This window comes from Carcharhinus amblyrhynchos, chromosome 8, assembly GCF_965287045.1.
Source record: "Carcharhinus amblyrhynchos chromosome 8, sCarAmb.v2.hapA, whole genome shotgun sequence".
NCBI classification, from domain to species: Eukaryota; Metazoa; Chordata; class Chondrichthyes; order Carcharhiniformes; family Carcharhinidae; genus Carcharhinus; species Carcharhinus amblyrhynchos.
In genome coordinates, this window is record NC_137331.1 from 21,094,987 (window position 1) to 21,101,060 (window position 6,074).

The window sequence follows — 6,074 nt, forward strand, 5'->3', positions numbered from 1 at the left end:
TTTGAACCAAACTCATGCTCCGAGTCTGCCACATTCTGGGTTTCTGCAGTATGAGTTAATGAATGCTTTTCTCCAGCCGTTCTACAGGTAGTGCTGCATTGGAGCACGAGAACAGGTTAAAGACACCCAAGACAGGCACTCAGGGAACGCACAGGGATGAACCATTAACTTCTCTTTGCATAATTGGATCTGATGCTGGATAAAGATGTTATGATAAGCTTTGGTTGATGGCTTTTATTTTTGGATAGTGGTCAAAGGGTCACTATTCCTTGATGTCTCAGGTCGATATAATGGTGGGCCAATTATGGGCTGGGGAATTGTTTCACTTAAATCAGTTTGATTATCGAGTCCCTTCAATCAATTAACATGATAACTTGCCCCTGCTGACTGGTGGAGGATAAATACATCATGGCTGCTGCCTAGATAGCAGACATTGGCTGGGTAGGCCTTGGTACGGTCACACCCCTGCAGCACATTTATGGAATGGAAATGATTGTGGTTTCTAAATCTCTCCCCATTGACATGGTTGCTCACAGAGCCATGTATGTGCAATCAGTAACACCCTGCACCATCAGGAACTTGCTTGTCTTGGCAAAGCCAAACACTCTTTCATCCTGCCTGTTGCTGCTCAGTAACGAGACGATGAACTGCCCTCATTAGGGGTAGATGGCCTCAGACATGCGATGCTCTGATGGACGGTGTACTGGAAAAATTTGATGACAACTCCCACTTCTGCTTGCAAGGACCCTGAAGCGAAAATATTGAGTGCAGCAGTCAAGTTACTGGCCACTATAGCAGAGCCATTTTCACCCTGTTGAGGTCAGTTGAATTTTGTTGAACCTTTGTCGCCTCAGGTGAGATGCAGGTACGAGGATATCTCTCGAAACGTCCTTGGTGGATACAGCTCCCCCTCTTAGAGCTTCTACTGTTTGCTTCCTCAGCTTCATTTCTCAGTCATGTTGCAGACCATGAGGAACGACCACCACAGCCACCATCTCAGAGTACTTTGGAATCTTATGTTTTTAATATGAAGACAACAACTAAGGAAAAACTAAAGGGAAAAGCTGGGATGATGATAAGCAGACGATTCTGGACAAATGTAATGAAGTTATCAGCTGGCTAGACAAAACCAGACTGCTGTAAAAGAATGAAGATGAGCACCGACAGAAGGAATTGGGGGAAACCTACAATTCCATCATCACAAAGTTATATCAATGGGCTGAATGGCCACCTGATGGTAGCAGTGCTCCTTCTGGGATAGGGACATCATCTAGTGTCAAAATTGAGAAGGTTGATTAAAGTGAACTGTTGTTAGTTAGGTATTCCTCTAACTTCCCTGACTATAAGCACCAGCACTACATAGACAGTGCTATAACAAATTCACCTGAATAGCACATTAATAGTATCTGACTGCAGCTTGGTCGCTGGTCCCTTAAATAGCACTGGTGCAGGGCCTAACTCACAGCTGGATACATAGACCTGAACTTTCCGTTCTTGCATCAATGGGAATGGAGAATATGACACTCAGTAAAATCTGCATTCACGGCTGCGGGGCTAGGGAATTTTACCTGCGAGCGAGGTCAGAGAATCTGGCCCTAATTCTTTGTTGAGTGCCGTGCTAACTGGCTGATTGAATCTGCTTGGTCCAAGTTTTCAAAATACACATCACCTCAACCAGTAGGATTGTGTGATTTCAAGTATTACTAGTTCCGTTGCTGACAGAAGATGCCCACATAAGCACCCTTTCCCAAGCTGTTGTACTCTGCCAGACATTGAATCCCAATAGTGCAGAAGGAGGCCATTCAGCCCATCGAGCATGCACTGACAACAATCCCACCCAGGGCCTATCCCCGTAACGCTAGTCCCTCTGACTCTAAGGGGCAATTTAGTGCGGCCAATCAATCAAATCTTTGGACTGTGTGAGGAAACCAAAGCACCCGGAGTAAACCCACGCAGACATGGGGAGAACATGCAGACTCCACACAGTCACCCAAGGCTGGAATTGAACTTGGATCCTTGGCGCTGTGAGGCAGCAGCGCTAACCACTGTGCGCTTGTGCCAGGAGAAATAGTTGGAGACATGGTTAGAGATACAATGTACGCAGTTACTCAACTTCTAAGTTATGCAGAATTCTACGATATTTAATTTCACTGGCATGCATTCAATCTCTTTATGCATCATTTGTGTTGTTAGCAAAATATAACTAATCTATAACAAGGAGTTCTCAATACTGGAAAATGTGTTCACTTGGAAAAACGCTAGTGTTTAAGAGTAAATTAAGCCTGAATCCAGCATCAAGATTCTACATTACATTGGAATAACATTAAATAAGAAATCTTGTAAGTGCAATTTCATTCCCCAATCATGTCATACTTTGTTTCTAAACCTGAATTTTGCTCCGTGTTCAGCAAAGATCCTTTACGAGTAAGCAAACACTAAACTTGTTGTGAACAAATGGTCTGATAGAAATATGGATTGACATTTTAGGTGGATAGGTCAGCTATCAATTGTGACATTTTATAACACTGTGTTTTGTTATTTAAAGGAAATTATTCTCTTCTGAACTTCGAAAGCAAAACCATTTAAACATTGAGATAAGTATGTACATCCGCTCCAGAACGTGAAAGCATTTGTCCTAATACATGATGTGCAGTTTGATCACAATCTTACAATAATAGGCAGAGTGATTTTGACCTGTAGAACTGTCAAAAGAAAGAGATGAATGGGTTAAGGAGAATTCAAATGATCCAATTATGATCACAAAAAGCAGAGAGGCAAAAAACAGATAACTATAGGCCAATTGGCCCGAAATCTATGATTGAAAAAACGTTGGAATCGATTACTAATCGCTAAGGAAGTAATAGCGGCACATTTGGATAATCATAATTTAATCAAGCAAAGTCAGCATGGTTTTGTGAAAGGAAAATCATGTTTGACTAATTTATTTGTGTTTTTGAGGAAATCGCACCAGAGTGGTTAGAGGGGAAGTAGTTGATGTGTTGTAAATGGACTTCCAATTGGCCTATAGTTATCCGTTTTTTGCCTCTCTGCTTTTTGTGATCATAATTGGATCATTTGAATTCTCCTTAACCCATTCATCTCTTTCTTTTGACAGTTCTACAGGTCAAAATCACTCTGCCTATTATTGTAAGATTGTGATCAAACTGCACATCATGTATTAGGACAAATGCTTTCACGTTCTGGAGCGGATGTACATACTTATCTCAATGTTTAAATGGTTTTGCTTTCGAAGTTCAGAAGAGAATAATTTCCTTTAAATAACAAAACACAATGTTATAAAATGTCACAATTGATAGCTGACCTATCCACCTAAAATGTTTAACAAGGGACTTCACTAAAGGTTAAGTCATAAGATAAGAGCCCATGATGTTACAGGTAGTATAATGGAATGGAAAATTGGCTAATGGGCAGGAAATAGTGAGTGGAGACAAGCACAGTAGCACAGTGGTTAGCACTGCTGCTTCACAGCTCCAGGCACCTGGGTTCGATTTCTGGCTAGGTCACTGTCTGTGTGGAGTTTGCACATTCTCCTCATGTCTGCGTGGGTTTCCGCCAGGTGCTCCAGTTTCCTCCCACTGTCCAAAGATGTGCGGGTTAGGTTGATTGGCCGTGCTAAAATTGCCCCTGCTAAAATTGCCCCTTAGTGTCTTGAGATGCATAGGTTAGAGAGATTGGCGGGATATGTAGGGATATGGGGCTAGAGCCTGGGTGGGATTGTGGTCGGTGCAGACTCGATGGGCCAGATGGCTTCTTTCTGCACCATAGGATTTCTATGAAGGATTATTTCCCAGATTGGCAGCCTGTAACCAGTGAGATTCCACAGGGAGCAGTGCTGCGACCATAACTGTTTACAATATATATCACTGACTTGGAGGAAAGAAACAAATACTGTCGCCAAATTTGCAGATGACACAAACGTAAGTGGAAAAGCAAGTTGTGAGAGGATACAAACAGTTTACAAAGAGATACTGATAGGTTAAGTGGGCAAAAAAGTTGGGAAATGGAGCATAATGTGAGAAAATGTGGGGTGGGGGTGCCATCCTACCTGAGTTTGGCAAAGTGTCGGCTCCAGTGAGAAAAAGACGTGTTTCTCTCCAGATCTTACGACACTGTCAAACCAACAGATGGCCATACTTCACGTTGTCATGTAGAGCAGTAGGGCCTAAACGGCAACAAAGCCCAGCTGCATTGAGATCATGTTTAAACGGTGTCCTGATCAGACCAAAAAAACACCCCCCAATCCCCCCAAACACAATGGAGGTATCTTCTAGATGCCGGATAACTGCAGAGTAGCAGACAGGGCTCCTATGGGGGAGAGACAAGTGCAAGTATGATAATAGATGGGCAACGGAGCACTAATCTCTCCCGACCCTTCGTATACCTTTCAACTGAGTAACGTCCTTTTTTAAAACTAATATGCAAGGTCTCATTTTTTCCCCATCTGCTCCCTGTAGAAAATATCCAACGAGCTTGCTTGTTTCCAACTACGTCCCCACAGGAAGTTGGTCCTCAAGTTGTCACTATTTGCTGAGCGGTGAGTGGCTTTCTTCAGCTGTCAGTCAGCGCAGTTTCCGGAAGTTTTGGAAAGTTGCCGGTATTCTGTCTATCCGGGCTGCGTTCGAATTTAAACACATTGCCGGCGTTCCATTTTTCTGGGCTGCATTCGAATTTGGAACATTGCCGGCGTTCTGTCTATCCGGGCTGCGTTCGAATTTGGAACGTTCAGGTCAGGTGAGTGTTGGGTGCCGCTAGCTTCCTGTCTGAATGGAGCCAGATCACTGGGATATGCTCAAGATCTAAGAGTCTGTCTTATCTCCCCCAGTTCTTTCATGCAGACACATAGAGCGAAACAAAGTTGTAGCCACTGCAGGCGTGGCGGCTTTGGGCCGGGAGCGGAGAAGTCGGGTGTATGTGTGTTGTAATCGGAATGAATGGCTCACCCTTTCAGCACTGCCCAAGGTCGAGAGGGATTTGGAAACAGGCAAATGCCACCTCTCGAAGATGATGTAGCTGCTAACTAATCATTAATTAGTGGTCATAGGATGATGCACCACAAAAGGAGAGCATTCGGCCCATCGTGCCCGTGTCAGCTCCTTGGTAATACTATCCAGTTAGCCCAACTGCTCTTTTCCCATAGCTCTGTAATTCTTTCACAGTCAAGTATTTATCCAATTCCGCCACTGACTCCGAAATAAAAAGAAACAAAGTGCTGGATAAACTCAGCAGGTTTGGTGACATAAATGTAGAGAAGAAGCTAACCTTTTGAGTCATTGTGACTCAGAGCTGAAGAGAGGGAGAAAAGTGATGGATTTTATAAAAGCAAAATACTGCAGATGCTGGAATCTGAAACAAAAACAGAAAAGTGCTGGAAAATCTCAGCAGGTCTGACAGCATCTGTGGCCAGAGAGTAAGTTTTGAGTCTAGGTGACCCAACAGGGATGGAACAAAGTAGAAGCTCTGTGAGAGAGGAGAGATTGGGAAAAAGCTGATTAGGTCACAAGAAATGGCTTGATGGCTGCGACAAGGACTAAAGAAAATGCTGATAGTGGCATAAAGATACAGCAGCACAGAGGTCAGTGGCTTTGACTAGGCAACACATTCCAGTTCACTGCTTAAAATGTTGCCTCATGTCACCATTGGTTCTTCACAGAATGAAGGGCTGATGGATACATATGGGTGGTCGCGAACTTGTTGGGAAAATCCTAGTGAGGTTTATGTCCCTGCTACTATTAGTGACTAAATAACAGCTTGTGGCAAAAAATAAAGCTGTACAGTTACAAATCGCTACAAAACGTTGGGTAATTTCCACCACACTGTTATGAGCCTTGCAAAAATGGAGCACATCATTAACCTCTCTGGCCCTGAAAGGAATAGTTCATATAGACTCTCATTTCTGCAAGTTGTACATGGTTTCCAGAGAATTTTGAAATTTAGAATAGACCTATTTTCCCCTATCTGTCTCTTTTTCTCTCTTAGTCCAACTTTTTCTTCTTTCTTTTTATGTATCTCATCTAATTCAAATTCATCTCATTTCTGCTTTCTGCCAGTACAGT

The 6,074-nt window shown here is 43.1% G+C and overlaps 1 protein-coding gene across 1 annotated transcript in view; it reads left to right on the forward strand.

Annotated features, from left to right (window-relative positions):
• Positions 1–4,600: 4,600 nt before the first annotated feature.
• LOC145346463 (cytosolic non-specific dipeptidase-like) overlaps positions 4,601–6,074 on the forward strand; it is a 32,566-nt gene continuing 31,092 nt past the window's right edge. The window contains exon 1 of the mRNA XM_080193765.1: positions 4,601–4,752. The gene's annotated coding sequence lies outside the window, so the exon portion shown is untranslated. The remainder of the gene's footprint in view (positions 4,753–6,074) is intronic.